Source organism: Tursiops truncatus, chromosome 5 (genome assembly GCF_011762595.2).
Source record: "Tursiops truncatus isolate mTurTru1 chromosome 5, mTurTru1.mat.Y, whole genome shotgun sequence".
NCBI lineage: Eukaryota > Metazoa > Chordata > Mammalia > Artiodactyla > Delphinidae > Tursiops > Tursiops truncatus.
The window spans coordinates 54,622,128-54,643,895 of record NC_047038.1 but is presented as its reverse complement, the minus strand read 5'-3'; positions in this window follow the sequence as shown (position 1 = coordinate 54,643,895).

The following is a 21,768-nucleotide window of genomic DNA, read 5'->3' as shown; positions in this document are numbered from 1 at the left end:
ATGATGTGTGATCAGTGAGACTTTCGACTCATAGGGCACCTGGTGTCTTCTCCCAGAGCCTCAAAAAAAGGAGGGTATATTTTAAAAGATAATCAATTTAACCTCACTGGCTGCTTCTCAGACTCCAGGAGTTTGGCCCTTAGATTAATTTCCTTCTTTTTCTATACTAACTTCCTAATTTTCTTATTCCAGAGAACCTAAGTTCATAGGTCCAAGTTCAAGTCTAGCCATTACCTATTCACTGAACTCCAGACATGTATATTCAGGTGTTTATTCAGTATTTCCTTCAGAATATATAATTTGTAATACTATCAAACTCACTTTTAAACTCCTCTTAAACCTAGTATCCTTCAAATATTCCTCATCTTAATAATGACACCTCTTTTCTTCCAATGACTCAGGTCAAAAATCTTGGAGATAACCTCGAATTTCTCTTTCTCTCCCATTTTTATTCAATCCATCTGCAAATTCTATAGTTCAATCTTTGAAATACTTCTGAAATACTTTCCACCAATATCACCTAAGTCCAAGCTAACAACATATCTAAACTTGAACATTGCAATCTCCTCTCAAATGGTCTTTTATTTTCCAATAATACCACCCCTCACACATATGTATCTACAAGTCTATCTTTTCCAAATGATTCTTTTAAAATTGAATCTGTCCCTGACACTCCTCTAGATGAAGTTCTCCAATGGTTTCCCATCACATTTAGAAAACTATTCACATTTTCTCCTGAGCTAACAAGTTCTGACATGAGCTGGTCCCTAAGTGCTCCCCTACTCATCTCTTACTGACTCTACTTTCCTTACTGAGTTCTTGCCATACTTTTAACATTTCAAAAACTCTCCTGCTTTAGGGTCATTGTGCTTACGTATGCCCATACTCTTCTAGATAGCTCTGTTGACTGAGTCCTCTTTCATATAGATGCCAGCTCAAATTTCTTTTCACAAGAAAGGCTTTATCTGAGAGCTCAAATTAAATAGAAGTCCTCCATACATTGAAAAACTTCTTCCTATTTAAAAAAAATTCATCTTACACTTAACAGCATGTGACAGCAAATAAATAAAATATGTGTGCATATATATTCATGTCAGATAGTGATTTATTATTCTTTAGTATTTTTCCCAATCAATAGACTATAAGTGCCATGGGAGCAAGGATATTATTTATATTGACTATGGGACCTGACATATAAGAGATGAATAATAAACACATTTTAACAAATAAATAATTTAGGGGGAATATAAAAGTCCTATATAGCAAAAAAAAATTAAAACAAAAATATTAAAGTGGAAAAATATTTTCAATATATAACAGAAAATTAAAAATTCTAAAAATTGAACTTTGAAATTCTCCCTGCAATTTGGTATATCCAAAACTTTCCCCATCCCAAATGACAGTAACTTCTTTCCACTTGTCAAGTCCAGAAGTCTTGGAGATTCCCTTGACTCCTCAACCTCTCTTGCAACTTCTTTAATTCATCAATCCAGTTGCCTCTGACTTTTAAATATACCCAAACCCTGACAACCTCATCACAATATTCTACCCCTTTGTCCCATAGACATCGCCATGCCTAGGTTACTGCCAGCCATACCTTCCTAAGTAAAACCCTTGCTTACAATCTTCAGCTTTTTCATTTAACAGCTGTCAGAGTGATACTTTTATACTAAATGGCATGCACTGGGAATTCTTGTCTGCCTGCAGAATTTTCCAACTCTAGTGAATTAGTAGTGGTTCTTTGACTCTCTGAAATATTCTAAGTTTGCCAAAGCTACAGTCATCAATGAATACTCATGGCAGTGGTCTTCATTGTGTGGATTGCCATCACACCTGCTTTCTCTGTTTGGAGCAGATGCCTCATAAAACCTGGATTTGTAACCCAATGTTCCTGAATCTCTACTTGTGTTGTTTTGGGTGTGATGAATTTCATGTAGTTGATCTAAATTTCAAAGAGTTGTATCAAAGTCATCTCTCTCATCAGACAAGAAAGAGCCAAAAATAGTTTTCAAAATGGAAATCATCAGTAAAAGTGAACTATAGATAAGCAAACTTCATTATTACCTGGCATTATGTCTTAAAGATGCTATGAAACCTTGACATATTCTTGTGCTTCTTAATTCATTATAATAGTTATTTCAATGTTATTTTTCTTAACTTTAGAAAAGAGAAACTAACATTTAGTTTTTGTTTCAAGATTTTTTTTTCTGTTCTTCTTCTTCATTGTAAGTATAGATAAAATCTTAGATATTTAAGTAAAAAGTAGATAGGTAGATAGATAGATAGATCAGATTATGTTACTCTTTTGCTCAGCATTCTGCAAAGGTCCCATTTTATTACAATTAAAAAGCAAAACATTTATAATGGCCTCCCAGGCCCAATATAATTTGCCTTACTGTTATAACTCACCACTTCAACATCAATTCATTCTTGCTTCTTCTTTTCCTTACTTACCCTAGCACATTGGCCTTTGGGCTGTCCTGGAACATGACAAACACACTCCATCTTTAGGGCACTTGCTTTGGCTGAACTTTCTGCTTGGGGTACTCTTCTTTCAGATTTACAGTTGACTCACTGTCTTACCTTCTTCAAAACTTTGCTCACATATCACCTTCTTAATGAAGCTGACACTCACAAATTTATTTAATGTACTCCAATCTAGGAGTACATTATCCAATCTCCTTATTCTGGTCTACTTTATTTTACTGTTGCACAGTATGTATTATCTTGTAAAACACAATCAAAGCTGCTTACTTATTATATGTGTGGTTTATTATTTGTTTTTTCTTATGAGACTGTAAACTGCACTAGTACATTGTATCTATTTTGTTCTTTGATGCATTCCTATATATGAAGCACAAATATCTAGCACATGATAAAAGCTTGCAGGAGAGGTCTTAAATTATATTTGTTACATGAATAATTTAAGAACCCTTACAAATTAAAAGAAAACTTAAAAATTGAAAAAATAAAAGCAGAAATAAGCATATAAAAAAGAAACTTTCAGCCTAAAGACACTTTTCTTTTTTTAATTTGTAGGTGTAAAAAATGAAAATGATACTATTGTTCACAGAAAGTAAAAGAGGAATTTAGCTATGTTCTCTATTCTTTCCCACATGATTCCTTCTTAAAAGCAAGGTATAATAACATTGCTGGTCATAGTCTAGGGCAAATATTTAGTCATAATTGTGATTTGGTGTGCTTGCGGTATGGTAAACTGTCATGCATGTGGATAGAAGCCTCTCTGATGTTGCTATCCTCACTGTATCCATTCTTCAGAAAAGAACAGCTGACCTATGCCCTTTCCTTTTGGGGCAGTCTTGACAGCTCTCACTCTCTTCTTTCTTCCATGCCACCAAACGTTAAAGAGCTAGATCTCACTTTCATATGAGAAGAGTGTCCTGCTCTGTCATTTCTGGGGTGTTTTGGGATTTTTTTGTTTGTTTGCTTGCTTTTTGTCTTTCAGTTTTACCAAAGTTTATATGGGGGACTAGGAGTGGTAAAATGGATGAGGAACCTTATGTTCATTCATTCTGAGGCATAAATATGACCCAGTGTTCAATGTAGTCCATTCCAGCTCACCAGGAAGACTCTGCATTGGCATTCCAAACACAGATCTGAAAAGGATAAAATATTATTTGCTCAATGTTGTCATTTTATCTTCTTTATCTCATTTCTTTGCTTACTTGTGGGGCTGTGGTTGAAAGTAGAATTCTGGTATTTTAAAAGTTTCCTCAAACAGGATATAATAGAATTATGAACCGTCCTATTAAACCCAAACTCTGTGTGTGTGTTTGTTTTTTATGTGTGTTTATCAGTTTGTATACCCAAGAGGAAAATAAAAGATCTTGAGACATAAGATATTTGGTATATTAATTGATTGTAAAGATGAAAATTACTGTGGAAGGTATATGTATTACATGTACAACTAAAAAATAAACATTGATGATGAAACACACAGAAAGGAAAAATCTGCCTGGTAATACCAAGGGTATCTTCATCAGACAAATTTCTTCTATGTCATAGTGGCACCTAGATTTACTCTACTCTCCAAAGAATTCAATTTATCCTTTAAGTCCTTACTCAACTATCCCAAAACTGTCTCTAATTTCTCCAAGAGGATGTGCATAATACAAAAAGTAATTCCAATACTCATTATATTGCATCCGACTTTAATCCTTTCTTTTAAACTTAACTTGTTTCTCTTATGTAGCCAAATTAACTGGCCATGTTTGAGCCATTTAGTCTACAGATAGATTATAGATATTGATATAGATATAGATACAGTTGACCCTTGAACAACATGGGGGTTAGGAATGCTGACAGAGTCTAAAATCCACATATAATTTTACAGTTGACCTCATATTTGCATTTCAACATCCACAGATTCATCCAACTGCCGATCATGTAGTACTGTAGTATAAATTTAGTGAAAAAACTCTGTGTGTATCTGGACCCATGTTTCAAACCTGTGTTGTTCAAGAGTCCACTGCATAATCAATTCTTTTCCACTTTTATCAAGTCATTTCTCATAATTACTTTTTTAAAGAATTTAATTGATCCTTCATTTAATAATGAAACAATTTTGGTTTTATCACATTTGTGGCCATCAGAACTGCCTTTAACACAGTAGGCACTCAATAAATGTTCTTTCAATAAGTAAACAGATAATACTGCTGCTTCTTTGCCCAGACTCCTTAGCAGAAGCTTCACCTTCATTCCTTTATAAGGAGTTCATATTCCACATGAAAAAAAATTTCCCAGGAACAGCAATCAAAAAGCATCCATGAACATCCATTCCCTCATGGTCTTTACAAACTCACTAATAAGTATTAACTGTCCATAGCTGCATAATATCCTTGCAAGAAAAAATTTGCAAATTTCCTATAATCTCAAATAAGATACTTGTAGTCTCAAATATTGTTACAGAGTTAGAGAAGAAGATTTATTTTTTTAAATCCATATGCCATTTGAGATCCATTTATGATGGATCATAAGAAACAGCCTAAGCTCTTTAAATGGCTGATGACTTGGTCTAGAGCTATTCATAATTGAATCACTTATTCACTGAGGAAAATTAAGTGGCAAATGAAATACCTAGATGCTAAATGTGGATCCTCTCAACTATGGAGAAAATAGTCGACATAAACTGAAAAAAAAAAAGTGAAGTAACATTTAAAGGGTAATATTGTGAATGTTTCCTTAATAGAATTACCTGTATGTCAGGTACTTCTCTGACAGTAATTGAAATAAAAAATTGTCCATGAGAAAAAGATCACTGAAAGTATCAGTGATTTTGGCAGAGAATAATGATGAGGAAATATGGATCTTCGTGGTAGAAAACATAAGGTAAAAAGAAAGTGAGAGGGCTCAATTAGCTCTTGGTAGGACTTAAACTTATGAAAGAAACAGCTAGAGATCTATCCTCTTAGCAAATTTTAAATATGCAATACTGTATTGTTAACTACCATCACCATGTTATATGATAGATGCCCAGAGCTTATTCAACTTGAATAACAAAAACGTTGTACCCTTTGACAACTATTCTTCATATCCCCCTCCTCACATCCAAACCTGGCAACCACCTTTCTACTCTACTTCTATGAATTTGACTATTTTACATTCCCCATATAAGTGAGATCATGGTATTTGTCTTTCTGTGTCTGGCTTATACTAAATCTTCTACACACAACACACTGTATCACACAGGAATGGTATAGCAGTTCTCTCTGTGAATAGATGGCTATTGTGACATAAAAAATAAAAATAAACTCATTTTGAGGGAGATGGGAGATGGGCAACATCCTAAAGTTAATATTATTCAAAGAGTTCCTGGAAACTACTGAAAATACAACATTATTGGGCTTTACTGGGAAAGCGTCTGTTGTCATGTGCTGTATGTACATTATATATGTTAGATAATAGACAGATACATATTATCGCTGTATGAAACAACTGAGGTTCAGAGTGATTAAGTAACTTCTCATTTTTATTTTATGGAGGAAAACTTGGATGTAACTCTAGATCTGATCCCAAAACCTTGCAAATAATTTCATTATTTTGATTTTTCTTTAAAAACTATGATTATAGGGCTTCCCTGGTGGCGCAGTGGTTGAGAGTCCACCTGCCGATGCAGGGGACATGGGTTCGTGCCCCGGTTCGGGAAGATCCCACATGCCGCGGAGCGGCTGGGCCCGTGATCCATGGCCGTTGAGCCTGTGCGTCCAGAGCCTGTGCTCCGCAAACGGGAGAGGCCACAACAGTGAGAGGCCCGCGTACCGCAAAAAAAAAAAAAAAAAAAAAAAAAGATTACATTTTACCATAATTGTAAAGTTACTTAGTATTTTAAAACCATATTTCTATATAACTGTACATGACAGTGGAAATCACATAGAATTTGATATTAGAGACCTAGATTTAAATCTGAGTTTTGATGTTTGATAGCTGTGAATCTTAGGAAAGTTACTTAATCTCTCAAAGCTTTAGTTTCTTCAAGCATAAGTGGGTACGTCAAGGTGTAGTCATAGAATTGTTTGGATAATTAGGGGTGATATGTTTAAGAAGCACTTTTAAACTAAAAGTTTCACAATGTATTTCCTATTATATTATATAAGAAAACGAAAGACTTGGAAAAAATCCCATAAAATGCCTGTGGGTTTTTTTAAAATCAAACAGAATAAAAAGTTATTCTGCTTTAAAAAGTGGCACTGCAAATTCAAAAGAATCACTTTTCTAAATGCTACTGCTAAAGTAGAATTATACTTCTTCAGTTGGGTTTCCATAAGAGCTACTCTCTCTGGAAGATGTTTGATAGGAACACATCTAAGCCCCTTTCCTAACTACATATAAAAGACAGGGAGAGACTGGAAGCCTCAATAGGTTCCTTATTTCCCTCTTTCCTTTCTTATGTCTCTTTACATTGGATGAGATGTTAGTCAAAACGAAGGACAAAGGTGGTATTTTTCTTTTACAGTGAAAAAAAAAAAAAAGTGTCAGTCATTGATGGTCCTTAAAGAGTATCTTCTATTGACTGACAACTTTTAAGCCAATACTACTTTGCCCAAGGAATGCCTGAGATATCAGACTTCATAGTTAAGGATGCTATTTAGGAACTCCAGGGGGTTGCGATGTTCTTACTGTTCAACAAGTGTAAGTAAGAGATCCCACAGTGCCGCTGTAGAAAATCCCTTTTTCAGTCCACTTAATCCCCTTCACCATTTCCTCTGCTGAGCCTTAGCTTCATGGCCACTTTAGTTATTTGAAGATTGTTTTTCCACCCCTCTCCCCCCGCCCCCATCCATGTGAATCACTGCAGGCCAAATTCTGCTCTTACAAGTACATGGCAGTCAAAGGGAGCTGCCAGCCTGTATCTAAAGGCTGAATTTAGCACCGTAGGCGGTGGCTGTTCTCTAACAAATGTAAAGAAACCCATCAAAGAAAGTAGCTAAGCTAGGCAAGTGTTTAGGAGTGATGTTTTAGTAGGATATCCAGATAAAAATTTTTATATGGCATTACAGAACTGATTGTGTTTTTTTCTTTCTTTTTCTTTTTGGTACTTCCAATTCCACTGTGATTTTTGTAAACTACAGATTGCTTAAAACATTATGGGGTTCTTGAAAAATATCACATCTTATAACAATATTATTACTGTAGACCTTTATATTTAAAAGTACTTTCAAAAAGATTCTTTTTGGACTCAAATCAAGACGGCAGAGTAAGGGGATGTGGAAATCATTACCCTCCAGGAACACATTGAAAATGCATCAACATGTGGAAAGATTCTCACTGAAAACTAACTGGAGACTAGCAGAAAGACTCCTGTACAAAAAAGGCTATAAGAAAGATACATGTGGAATCAGGAAGGAAAGGAAGAGAAGCAATCAGGTGCCCCTGGGAGGGGACTCAGAGGAAAAGGGAGATTACATGGGTAGAGACCATCCCTGGGGAATGAGTGTTTCAAGCCACATATTGGATGCCTTAGCCTGGGGTCCCACAAAGGAAGATAAGCCCCCTTCGCTGTTTGGAGGGCTGATGGGATTAACATAAGGGCTATAGGAATCCTGGACTCTGGACTCTGCTCCTGAGGAGTGCACATACACTTGCTTGCTCCCAAAGTGGGGAGGAAAGGAAAACGTGAAACCTTGCAGTTGTCTGACTGCTTTCCCACCACCTCCCTGGCACATACCAAAGCCTGAGTGAAGTGAATGCTCTAGCACCACTTGTCTCACATTGCAGTTCAACACTGGAGCCAAGACCAAGCAAAAAGCTTGGCCACCAGATGCTGTGGTGACTCAAACCCTAAGCTGCGTCTGAGCACGAAGAGGGCAGCCATTATGGACGATTGCACAGGCAGTGCCTCAGAGGTAGACCAGATCTCTACACCCTGTGCCCTGACCTTGCTAAATACCCACACCAGCCCCTCTGCTCCAGCACTGCTCTCATCTGGGGTTGAGAGTTTTGGTGCTGGGCGGGGGAAAGAACTCACACTTAAAGGGAACTGAGACAGCTCAGGGCTTCTGCTCCAGCAACTTGGGACTTGACACCCTATCCCAAGAGGGTGGTAATAGCCTCTGAGCAGAGAGGAATGCCACCTCATAACTGGTTCTGACCTTAGCCCCCCATCTCCAGCCCCACCTCCTACTAAGGTAATAGCTGCTAGCACACTCTGAGGAAAGACATGACTTGTGTTCACATCAAATCCAGCTCTCCCACCAAAGACACTGGGTACACACAGACTGAATAAGGATGGTCCCACATAAAGACACTCCTTCAGGACAACCAGAGGTAAATATTTCACCTAATTTTATAGAGAAAGGAAAGATAAGCAAAAATGAGAAGACAGAGGAATTTGTCTTAATTGGAAAAAAAAAACACTGATAAAACAACTAACGAAACAATTAATTTATGACATAAAGAATTCAAAACATTAGTAATAAAATTGCTAACCGAATTGGAAAAGAATAGATGAACACAGTGAGAATTTTAACAAGGAGCTATAACATATTAAAAGAATCGGTCAGAAATGAAAAATATAATAACTGAAATAAAAACACACTGAAAGGAATGAACAGCAGACTAGGTGATACAAAAGAACATATAAGTGATCTAGAAGATAGAATAACGGAAATCACCCAATCAAAACAGCAAACATTAAAAAAAAATAAAAACAGTTTGAGGGATCTTTGGAATAACATTAAGTGTACCAACATTCTCATTATAAGGGTCTCAGAAGAAGAAAGAGAGAAGGGGGTTAAAAATGTATATGACAAAATTATGGCTGAAAGCTTCCCAAACCTGAAGAAAGGAACAGACGTTCAGGTATAGGAAGCACAGAGGGTCCTAAACAAGATGAACTTAAATAGACCCACACCAAGACATATCATAATTAAAATGGAAAAATTTAAAAATAAAGAGAATTCTAAAGGCAGTAAAAGAAAAACAGGGTAGTATACAAGGGAACCCCCATAAGGTTATCAGCTGATTTTTCTGCAGAAACTTTGCAGGCCACAAGTGAGTGACATGATATATTGAAAGTGCTGAAAGGGAAAAACCTAGGATACTCTACCCAGTAAATTATTATTTAGAATTGAAGGAGAGATAACTTCTCAGACAAGCAAAAGATAAAAGAGTTCATTAATAGTAAACCAACACTAAAGAAATGTTAGAAGTTCTTCTCTGAATGGAAAAGAAAAGGTTATAACAAGAAGTAAGTATCTGTAGGAAAGGAAAAATCTCACTAGTAAAGGCAAATATACAATAAAGGCTGAGAATCGACCACTTAAATAAGCTTAAATAAGTACGAAGATTAAAAGACAAAAGTTGTAAAATCAACTATAACTACGATAAATAGTAAAGGGGTAAATATGAAAACAAAATATGACATCAAAAACAAAAAGGGTGGGCTTCCCTGGTGGCACAATGGTTGAGAGTCCGCCTGCTGATGCAGGGGACACGGGTTTGTGCCCTGGTCCGGGAATATCCCACATGCTGTGGAGCGGTTGGGCCCATGAGTCATGGCCGCTGACCCTGCGCGTCCGGAGCCTGTGCTCCACAACGGGAGAGGCCACAATAGTGAGAGGTCAGTGTACCGCAAAAAAAAAAAAAGGGGGGGTAGGGGAACAAAAAGGGTGGGGGAAGGAAATTAAAAATGTAGATCTTTTAGAATGAGTTTGAACTTAAAGGACTACCTGTTTAAAACAAATAGATATATAGTTATAGGTCAACATGTACGAACCCCATGATAACCACAAATCAAAATCCTACAATAGATGCACAAAAGTTAGAGAGAAAGGAACATAAGCATACCACTAAAGAAAATCATCAAACTGCAAGGGAGGAAACCAAAAGAAGAAGAGAGTAGGAAAGACCTACAGAAACAACTAGAAAAAAAGTTTAAAAAAGGGCAATAAGTACGTACCTATCAATAATTACTTTAAATGTTAGTGGAATAAATGCTCCAATCAAAAGATCAAAGGACATAGGGTAGCTGGTTGGATTAAAAATACAAAAACAAAAACAAAACAAGACCCCTGACTTTAACAGGAAAGAGTTATCTAGTCTAAGAAATGCAACCTTTTCTGAATGTCTGGCAATCCTACAATAAGGTGCAATTTTTCATCTTTGTTTCTATAATAGTCTGAATCAATTATTTCAAGTTTGACTACTGACATGTTTTAAGCTTAACCTCTCCATCTTTCCTTTTCTGTCCTACATCTGAGAAATCTGATAAGAAAGCCTGGGTCCTCCCTCAATTGGTACTGATGGGATTCAAACCACATGACCAATCTCAACACCTAACTACCATAAAAATCCCTATCAAGTATCCTTTTCCTGTTCTCTCAAGACATTTTACACTTGCTGGAAAGCTGTCCTGCTCTCTCCAGAAAGCCCAATTATGTGAATAATGCATCTTTCATACAATCTTGGTGTGTGTATGACATGGTCGATCTCAACAAGCAAACCACATTTTGGGTAGAAGTATATTATCTTCCTGTGGGGTGGCTGTAACACATGCCCTCTGGCTATAGGAAATTAAAATAACTTTGAATAATTTCAAAGAGGCCTTTTGACTCTCACATTTTTGTTAAATTTTGTGAATAATGGATACAAGTCCATGGCCTTAATAGTATCCACCTAATTCCACGGGCCTTATGGGTATTATTTCCCTCAGATTTCTCAAATATCAGAGACATTGCACAAGATACAACATCTCTTATACTTTTATAATGACCTAGTTTACAAAAAGGAGCATGCCAAGGACTATCATTTTTCTACAGAGCCCCTGTAATAGGGTAGGCATTGCCATCCAGGAAACAAATTATACAAATCTGGAATTCCATCCTTAAAGTCCACTTTCTTGGACTATATCTGGTATCAGCTGTCTTAGGTTATGTTCTCCAAGCAGTGCCTCAGATGAGGATTCTTGTGCAAAAGTTTTTCCAAGGATGTGCTTTGGGTAAAACATAAAAGGAAGGGAGGAAATCAGAATTGGTCAGGATAAGGAGCTAGGTAAAATGTATGTTCTCAGCCAGATCCTACAAGAACATCTGGAGCATGAATTGTACCACAGGGTTGTTTCTCTCTTGAGACAAGGAGGCTGAACTTCATACCCTCATACCAATAAGTCATTGGCTGCAGACTATCTCTCCTGCAAGGAATAATTTACCTTCTGGTCATATCTGAGCAAGGTGACATACACCATTTAGAACAATTTTCCAGGGTTAACAGCTAAACTCCACGGTGGCTGGTGGATGGGTGTATCATCCGATAAATGGTGGATCTGTGTGTTACATCAAGAATATATACTACACTATTAGACAAATATAAGTGAGAAGAATACTCCAATGAGGTATTGTAAAAGCATACATTTAGCCTCTTCCAAGAATAAAAAGGACAGTTCTGTTGTAGCCAAGTGGGCTAGGGGAGAGTGATCTGAGTTGAAGTGGAAGAGTAGTTAAGGGCTAGATCAGATAAGTTTTGAATTTTGTTGTCTTAACTGTGAAGGGAAGATTTGAAAAGATTTAACCCAAAGAATGGAACATTCTCTTTTTAAGAGCTAATAAGCCTTTGTTATTGAAGTTCTTTCCTAAATAAAGACTAAAATACTTTTCAAAGGGGGAGGGTGCAGGAGGTTAGGAGTGGTGACATAGTCTTTACTATACTGTTAATGTTTTGATATTAAGATGAAAGGGAAAATAGGAAATAATTTAAAATGATTGTTAAAAAAAGAATAAATTGACAATGAACTTCTCACTCACCTTGGTGAAGAAAGATCAGAAAAATGACTGATTTGAAACAGGACGTTAAAAAAAAACCCTCTCTTTGTACATAGTTCGGTAAATCACACTTATTACATACTTAAAAGATATATTTAAAATACATGTTACTCTTGGGGGGAATATATTATGTCATTTAGACCATCAAGACAAGCTTTCTGGCATTGAACTGTGACAGAACGTTATGTATTTTATGTAGTACAGAGTCTCACACACAATCAAATTTCAATATATATACAAAATTTGTTTACGAGCTTTATTTCACAGAAGACAAGGGGAAAAAAAGAAACATATTCCAAAGTGTTTCCATTATTTCATTTCATGACTTTCATTGCCATACTATTTCTTTATCAAAATAAATATTCCTTTGACCAAATGTATTTTTAAGAAGAACTAACATGTAGGTGATAACTTTTAAATGATGCTACGTCCAACTGATATAAATTGTTCATTTTAATAGAAAATGATAGTTTTTATACATTTTCCCCATTTTAGCTAATCACTTAGAATATGTCAAGTCATACTTTTAGAGAGAAAGAGGATATTCTAATAGTTAGGATAACAAACTATTGTAGTAGATACTGATTGTATATAATATGTAAGATGTTAACCACTGAATAAAATATAAAAGAATAAAATTTTGGAGAATTTACCTAGATAATTAAATTTATGAGATTAGTATCACTTGATAATAAATCAATTTCATGTTTAATGATAGAATTATAGTAAAGAACAAGATGAATATATGAAAAGTACATCATGCTGTATTAATTTCAAACAAAATGCATCCCCTTTTTACTTTTTCTGTGTAGTTACATACATATATTTTATATATACAGTTGATAACACTGTAATGACTATGGTAGGCTTTTTGTTTAATTGAAATTACCATATTTTTAATTACTTGCAATTGCTTTTTATTACATTTCAGTCTATTCCTAGATCATAAAGATAAAAGAGAAATAGAAAGCTTTTTTCCCCCTTAGAATATTGATATTCTGAAATTAATGATTCTAAAGGGGATGTTGGCATCCCAGGCTGCAAACAGATCGATGATCATGAATGTGAAATCTAAGTTATAGGATTTTGAACTGAACTGTGAAATAAGTGAAGTTTCACAGATAATGAAAAGAAAAAATATATTTTAGAAGTACATTTTTCCTGCAGTTCCTCATTACCAAATACTTACTTACTCTTTTGCATTGTGTACTTGCTTAGGAAAGTATTGAGATTTTGCTGTCTAAAGAAACAGCCAAGATTTTTAGTCAAACTAAAATTTTATGTAACTCAGCATTATAGAAATAAAGCTTATTTTTAAGCTGATTTTTCATAACACGTTTTTTTTTATAGAAAATAACCCTAGCTGTCAGCCAGCCCTCCATCTCTAAGAGTTTAATTATGTACATTTTTATGTAGTTCTGGGAAACAATAATAAAAAAATAAATAAAATGCCGTGATTTATGTTAGCAGAGTTTGAGAAAGCAAAAATGTAATAAATATTTTATTATAGTAAAAAAGTTCTAAGTATTATGGAGTAACTTTAGTCCTCCCCCAAAAGACATGTTGAAGTCCTAATCCCCGGTACCTTCATTGGAAATAGGGTCATTGCAGAGGTAATTAAGTTAAAATTAGGTCATAAGGGTGAGCCTAATCCAAAGTGACTGAAATCCTTATAAAAATGAGAAATTTGGATGAATAGACACGCACAGAGTGAAGATGTTGTGAAGAGACAAATGGAAAACACCATGTGAAGTTGGAGACAAAAAGGAGTTATGCTAACACAAACCAAGAGATATCTGGGACTACCAGAAGCTGGAAGATGCAAAGAAAAATTCTTCCTCTATAGATTTCAGAGGGAGCGGGACCTGCCAACACCTTGATTTCTGATTTACAACCTCCAGGACTGTGAGAAAATAAATTTCTGCTGTTATAAGCCACTCAGTTCATGGTGCTTTGCTATAATAGCCCTAGTAAACCAATAGTAAGAATATGATTCTTATAATTAAATGATGATATTATGGTACAATCCAGGAAAACAATAGACACAAAGAAATCAATTCATATTTTGTCTCAGTTAAAATACTGAATAAGTTGGTTGAGAAATTATGTACATTTTCAAAGAATAAATGCCCAGGTAATTGTCTAGGTTGTTTCAACCAAACTCACCCATATTCTTAAAATTTAATATAAGAAATATTTTTGAAATGTTAACATTATTAGTTTTCACTTAGGTGTATATATATTATGCTGTTAGAAAAATTCACTGAAATTCCTAAGCATTGAACCTGAAAAGTTTAACCAGGATTGTAGTATAGATCTCCCACTTAGTGAGCCTGTGGCTTAAATGTTTTAACATGTATTATTCCTACATGCAGAATTAGCACTCTGGTGATGAAAGTATCACTCTGTGTAATCTTTTCTCCTTATTTCACATTCCAGTACTAGACCAGAAAATCTAAACTGCAATTCACACTTTGCCAGAGGCTCAGTGTGGAAAAGTCTGAGTGTTAAAATATTCCAGGGGGACCCAGTCAGGAGCCCTACCAGGTTCACACAGTGAATCTTAGAGGAAAATCCCCTAATGCTTCTGGCAGGGTGAGGGAAAAAGTAACCATTTTGAGATGTCAGATCATTATTTATTTATTTTGCTTTGTCACTTGGCTTGCAGAATCTTAGTTCTCCAACCAGGGATCAAACCCAAGCCCCCAGCAGTGGAAGCACAGAGTCCTAGCCACTGGACCACCAGGCAATTCCCAGGTCATTATGTTTTGCTTAACAAGACAGAACTCAAGAGAAACTATTTTATTAAAGAGTAACCTATTAGAAATTTATTACAGCTCAACTGACCCAAGGGAAGGGAAATATCCAACTACAATCTCCTCTTAGGCTTCCACATGAGGAAAAGGAAATACTGAATTTCCACCCTTTCTGACTATCCTTCCCACTGAGAAGCACTTGTGAAGTTCATAGTTTAGGAGTATGGAGTCAATAAAAGACAAATCTAATCATAGAACACTTCCTCTCCCCCTATACTTTATCACCACAGTACTAAAGGTCTATTTAGTTGAGTTCTTTTATCATTTCAGGCTTTCACAAAAAATTTACAAGATGTAATAAAAGGGGGAAATCACAGTTTGAATAGAAAGAACAATCATCAGAACCAGACTCAGATATGGCTGGAATGTTGGAATTATCATATCAATAATTTAAATAAACTTTGATTAATAAACTAAGGGTTTTAGTGGAAATAGTAGGCAACATGTAAAAAAGATGGGCAACTGTAAGCAGAGAGGTGGAAATTCTAAGAAGGAATCAAAAAGAAATTCTAGTGATTAAAAACACTCCAACACTCATGGAAGAATGCCTTCCATGAGCTCATTAGTAGACTGAATACAGCTGAAGAAAGAATCTCTGAGCTTGAGATACAAACTTCTAAAACTGAAAACAAAAAGAGAAAAAAAGACAAAGAAAAAAAAGAAGAAGAAAAAGAAACAGAGAGAGAAAGACTGAAAAGAACTGAACAGAATATCCAAGAACTGTGAGAAACTAAGAAAAGCTGAAGTATATGTATAATAGAAATGTCAGAATGAGAAGAAAGAGAAAAAAGAACAGAATAAAAATCTGAAGCAATGATGACTGAATTTCCCCAAATTAACACTAGACACCAAACCCCAAACCACAGATCCAGGAAGCTCAGAAAACACCAAGCAGAATAAATGCTAAAAACAGAGCAAAAAGCCTAGACTTAGATATATCATATTTGAACTGCAGAAAATCAAAGAAAAAGGTAAGACATTTTGAAAGAAGCCAGAGGAGAGAAATAAAACACCCTACTTACAGAGGAGCAAAGATAAGACTCACATCTGACTTCTCCTCAGAAACCATGCAAGCAAGAAGAAGATAGAGTGAAATATTTACAGTGTTAAGAGAGAATGAAACAAAAAAAACAACCAACCTAGAATTCTGTATCTTGTGGAAATATCTTTCAGAATTTAAGTAGAAATAAAGACTTTCTCAGACAAACAAAACTTGACGGACTATTTTGCCAGTAGATTTGCCGTATAAGAAATGTTAAAAAGAGGTACTTTAGAGAGAAGGAAAATGGTATATATCAGAAATTAGGATTGACATAAAGAAAAGAATAGTATTAGAAAAGAAATAAGTAATGGTAAAATACTTTCTTAAAAATGTTTTTAATTCTTAATTGATCTAACAGATAAACATTATTTTTGAAAAGATAATAACACAATATATTTGATGATTGTAGCTTACGTATAAGTGAAATGGATGACAGCAATGGCATAAGGGAAGAGAGGAAGGAATTAAAAACATTTTGTTATTATAAGGTACTTGCACTGCCTGTGATGTAATACAGGGTTATTTGAAAGTAGACTTGAATTTGTTGTAAAGGTATACTGCAAATTTTATGGAAAACATTAAAACATTTTTTAGAAAAGAAATATAATTGATAGGCTAAGAATGGAAAGAAATTGAATCATATAAAATGCTCAATTAAAATCACAAAATGTAGAAAAAGATTAGGAGTCAAAATTAGAAGCAAAGAACAAGGGCAACAAACAGAACATGGTAACAAATATGGATTATATTAATACAACTATGTTAATAATCACTTTCAATATCAATTGGTCTAAATGCACCAATAAAAGATAAAAATTAACCCTTTTTTTCTAGGAAATTTATACTTTCTTTTTGTGATTGTTGTAAAATTACTTGATTAAAGGTGGCTTTTGTCAATTCCCATATGTAAAATATGGTCAATGTAGTTTTTACTACCTTACTGGTGAAGGAAGAATAATAAAACACTAAGCAGTATCTCCACATCTACAAATCGGTCTTTTAAAGTGACTGTAGTTGATAAAGTATCACAATACAGTAAATGTGGACAAGAAAAATGTCATCCTGTGAGATCAAGGTCAACATTGCATTTTTTACTCTCTTGTAGCCAGCTAACATCACTGCCCGAAATAAATGTTCCATGAATTTATAAGATATACAGTATTTTTCTGAATGGCAAAGAATCTCAATACTAAAAACAAAGTTTCAAAAGAAATTATATAGAAAGTACTGATACACTTTGATAGAGGCAGGCTGGTGAGAGGATAGTTAACTAATAAAAAAAAGACCCAGATTAGCCTCAGAAAAGAAAATAAAAATGTGGTAAAATATCCAGAAAAGCCAAGGTGCTGCATGATATTCTAGGGCATAGGAGTAAGTGAAAAGAGGGGGAAAAGGGAAAAGTTTCAAATGATGTATTTTATACGTGGCCAGATTTTATAAGCAGTTTTCTATTAGCCTGTTGCTATTTTTGTTCTTATATGTATTATTTTATAATATAAATATTCATACACGTTCATTAACTCATTAATTACTTATTCATATTATTTTATCTCTATACACTGTTTATATAGTTTATGTAATTAATATTACATATTATCGATAATTATTTCTTGTATTTGTATTGTGTATATTTCATATTTTACATTGTTTTACATTCAGTAATCCTGAAAATCTTTTAGAAAAATATTTCTAACATTTTTTTTTTATTTTATTGAAATAATGCAGTGCTTAAGTTGGCATGAAGTGCCATTCAAGATGTTGAACTTGTTTGTTTCCAGATTTGCTAGCACATTTTGTTTCACTGTATTTGAGAATGAAAACAATTATCATAAGACTATTTAATTGAATCTTTTATGTGTAAAGAAGGTGTTGGATATAATCATCATTGTGAACATTTTCAGTTTTAAAATTATTTTAGCTAGATTTTGCTTTGTTTCCTTTCAACCCTTAATAATTATGACTTTTAATTCTATAAACTATCTTCCAATATGGAATTTATTACCCTCATTTTACCGATGAAGGAACTGAGAACTTTCCAGTTCATGACAGTGAATGTTTGCACCAGGGTCCAAACTTTACAATATGGATATTGATGGCTTGCTGTGTGGTACATAGTACAATGACAAGGAACACAGAAATTGAGGTCATATAGAGGAGAATCCAAACACCGTTTTTCCCCTAATTAGATGTGCCCTTAATCATTGTTTTAATCACCCTAAGCCTCAATTCCCTCACTCTTATAAGTAGACATTTACAGAACAAACCATTGTTTTTTGCTTCCTTCCTAAATAAGTTAAAACTTAGTTTACTATTTGCCTAGTAATCTAGGAGGATTTATTCAGCTGCAAAATAAATAATGAATTATCTTTATTTTTTACCGTATGAGTGGATTTTATTGGCTTCAAGTCAGTATAGTTTTAAATGCATGCACGTTTTTTGCATTTAAATTATTTTTAAATTGTGGGAATATGGATTTTTTTTCCAGTTTATGCTCAGGTTAATAATGTCATGTCCAATGTTTGTCATTTTAATGCCTTTTAATTGTCTTTTGGTCAATATAAACATATGTTAAATGTGGTTTCCTTGTAGCTAGTCGACATGTAACCATCATAATTGGAACTTTCAAACATGCAAAGAAAGCTGAATAGCAAAATTATAATTAACTGCTTTCTACATATACTTTTACTCTTTGTTAATTGTCACAGGTAAAGTAAGATATAGATTTCTAGAAATAAGTATTCTCATAGAGACCACTAACTCTATTATGTAAAATATTAAATTTAAGAGTTATATTTACTGATACATTGAAGAGGAAAATATAGAATAATGCATTTGTGGGTTTGTACTAACTTCCAGCACTTCACTTATTACACATCCCATATTTCACCAACTAAATCATGTCTACCACAAAAGGTTTTGGTGAATTTAAGTTAACAGGTGACTATGGCATTTCCCTACCAACAGAAAATATAGTAAAAATAGCATAACATATTTTAGTGATTAAGACAAATCATGATTGTTTAATGGATAACTACTTATTAGATTATTACAGGCTATCTTTTCGACAATCCATTCTAGAATTTTTCAAAAATTAAATTAACATTTACCTCTTGGTAATTTCTTGACTACAATATTTTATCAAGCTTAAAGTGTTCAATAAATTAATTTTCCATGCTTTCATAGAATATCAACAATAATTTCACATTTTTAAACATTTGCTTTCTCTGCTATCTCCATATATACATATGTATATGGATATATATATTTATATACACAGATATACTTTTTGATGAAGAATTTTATTTAGTTGCAGATACTGACATTATTTTACCATGTACTGCCCAAGAACTAGGTCATTCTTCAATATAACTGCAGTACAATTATGATACTGAGATAACTCAATACAATACTATTATCTAACACATAGTCTATATTTAAAAGTATGTATTTTTCCCTATCTTCAGAATTCAAGGAGCACATGTTCATCTTAACTGCAAAGTCTTTTGAGTTCCTTTAGTCTAGGACGTCACCAAAAAGTCTCTTTTATTGTCTTACATGATGTTGATATTTTTGAAAATTCTAGGCCAATTGTCTTGCACTTTCCAAATAATGTTAGTTATCCACTCCAACTTGTTCTAAAAATGAAAACTGTAGGTTTCTTTTGCAAAAAAACTATGGTGTATCTGGAATTGTAAATTCTGTATATTATCTGTATATTATTTGTTCTAGCCTTTTATATTTAAAGAACTTTAGATTAATTTAAAGACTGTTTTAAAAAGGAAAAACAGACAAACAAAAAATAGACACAAAATGCAGGTGTTTAAAGCAACTGTCTGTAATAGGTGAAGATTACATTTTTGGAAGCACATTGACAACTTTTAACTTGTAAAACCACGAGAACAGTTTCAGCCATTTTGGTTGTGATTAACATCTTTTTTCTCTTCTTTTTCCTTGAAGCATATTCTTCCAGTTTAGTTCTGGTTTTTGATCCAGGTTGGTCTTGAGGACCAAGATATTATTTATATTTTAATTTTCTTTTTGTCCTTAGATGATAGTCCCATCTCTGACACAATATTGTTTGTTGAAAGAAGTGGAAACTGAATGGAATTTTGCCATTACCATCAATTGTTTACCTGGTAATCTCCAATAAATTTCCTGATTTATTAGTTTGTTAGAGTTGTCATAACAAAGTACCACAGACTGGATGGCTTAAATAACAGAAATGTATTTTCTCAGATTTCTAGAGACTAGAAGTCCAAGATCAAGGTGTTGTTAAGTTGCGTTTCTCCTGAGAATAAATGATGGTGGCGATGTGGAGAAAAGGGAACCCTTGTACATTGTTGGTAGGAATGTAAACTGGTATAGTCACTATGGAAAATAATATGAAAGTTCTTCAAAAAATTAAAATAGAACTACCATTTGATTGAGTAATCTCACTTCTGGGTATATAGTCACAGGAAATGAAAACATTGTCTTGAAGAGATATCTGCAGTCTCTTATTCATTGAACCATTATTCACAATAGCTAAGGTATGACAAAAAGACTAAGTGCCTAAGCGTCCACCGACTAATGAGCAGATTAAAAAAAGTTTTATATATATGTTATACATACATATATATATATATAATATTATGTTATTCAGTATTAAAAGAAGGAGGAAATCTTGCCATTTGTAACAATATGGAAGAACCTGGAGGACATTACACTTAGTGAAATAAGACAGGCAGAGAAAGACAAATTCTGTATTCTATCACTTATACGTGGGATCTGGGAAAAAAAGTTGAACTCATGGAAACAGGGAGTAGAAAAACTGTTACCAGGGGCTGAGGGGTGGGAGGAATAGGGAGAAGTTGGTAAAAGGGAATAAACCTTGAGATATAAGAGGAATAGATCTGAGGATCTAATGTAAAATATGGTAACTGTAGTTGGTAACATTGTATTTTATACTTGAAATTTGCTAAGAAAGTAGAACTTAAATGTTCTTACCAAAAAAAAAAAAGACAGATATGTGAGATGATGAATGTATTAATTAATTCAATGAAGGGAATCCTTCCACTATGTATATGTATATCAAATCATCATGATATACACTTTAAATATCTTACAATTTTGTTTGTCAATCAAACGTCAATAAAAATAAATATATAAATGTAAAGTGACAAATTAATATGATAGATTAAAGCTCCTTATGTTGTAACTATTCTAAGGTAGGTTCTGGACAAGAATGCTGAAAAGATGAAAATAACTAGCTAAAGTATACTGTGACAGCCTTCCTTAAATCTTTCCTGATAAAATTCTGATTTGATCCTAGAAATGGGGAGGGAGAAATATAAGAGGGGTGGGATCAATAGCTCCGTTTATAGGGAGAAAAGGGAGAAGGAAAGGACAAAATGAAGTACATTATTAAGAAACAGCTTTTACTTTTGTTCTTTAATTTGCCTAATAATCCTATTTCATTTTACAGATGAGAACAGTAAGGCTGAGAGCGATTAGAAATTTTACAAATGACCAGGCCTATTTTAGAATCGTGATTTTTAATTCAAACCCACGTGTCCCATTTGCTCATGGTCTTTTCAAATTACATGTCTAGGAATCAAGTAAAAAGGAACCGGATACTTCTACTGTCATCCTTTGT